Below are 582 nucleotides of genomic sequence, written 5' to 3' on the forward strand. Positions count from 1 at the left end.
GCAACGAAGGGAACAGTGCCCTTGTGTGCCAGGCCCCATGCCAAGCTTCACCCTGAGCAGCATCCCTCCAGGTTCCCAGCAATAGGATCCCCGATTGAAACTGAGGCTCAGGAAATGGAGCCTTAAAACTTGGATCCAGAAGGACAAATTGGAACCTACAGGACATACGACAAGATGACATCCCAGTGTACTCATTCACCGCGTCCTGTCTCTCAGGTTCTGCCAACTGTCAGGCCATGTGTAGAGAAGTTCCCACCTCGTGGTGAAGCTAGATACAGAGCAGAAAGACAACATAACTCACACACAGCCCTTCTGTGGCACAGCCAGGCTCTAACATGCCACTGCCTACTCACACGGAGACAGTCTAGGTGGAGCTGGGAAGAAGGTTGCCTTCTATACCTAAGTACAAGGTGGGGAAACTGAGGTAGCTATGTGTGGTAGTTGGGAGCTGTCAATAGTCACGGTGGGAACAGCTCAAAGTCAATATTGGAGGCATTCTTGGAGTGTGGGGTACCCCTAGAAACCCAAAGAGGTGATCACTCACCAGGTTCACACATCCTGAAGACAGGCACAACGGGCCTC

The 582-nt window shown here is 51.9% G+C and overlaps 1 protein-coding gene across 2 annotated transcripts in view; it reads right to left on the reverse strand.

Moving 5' to 3' along the window:
* The window catches only part of LOC101997925 (vomeronasal type-2 receptor 116-like), a 51461-nt gene that overhangs the window by 903 nt on the left and 49976 nt on the right, over positions 1 to 582 (reverse strand). The gene's annotated exons all lie outside the window — the stretch shown is intronic.

The sequence above is a fragment of the Microtus ochrogaster genome, unplaced genomic scaffold (assembly GCF_000317375.1).
Source record: "Microtus ochrogaster isolate Prairie Vole_2 unplaced genomic scaffold, MicOch1.0 UNK108, whole genome shotgun sequence".
In the NCBI taxonomy this organism is placed as follows: Eukaryota; Metazoa; Chordata; class Mammalia; order Rodentia; family Cricetidae; genus Microtus; species Microtus ochrogaster.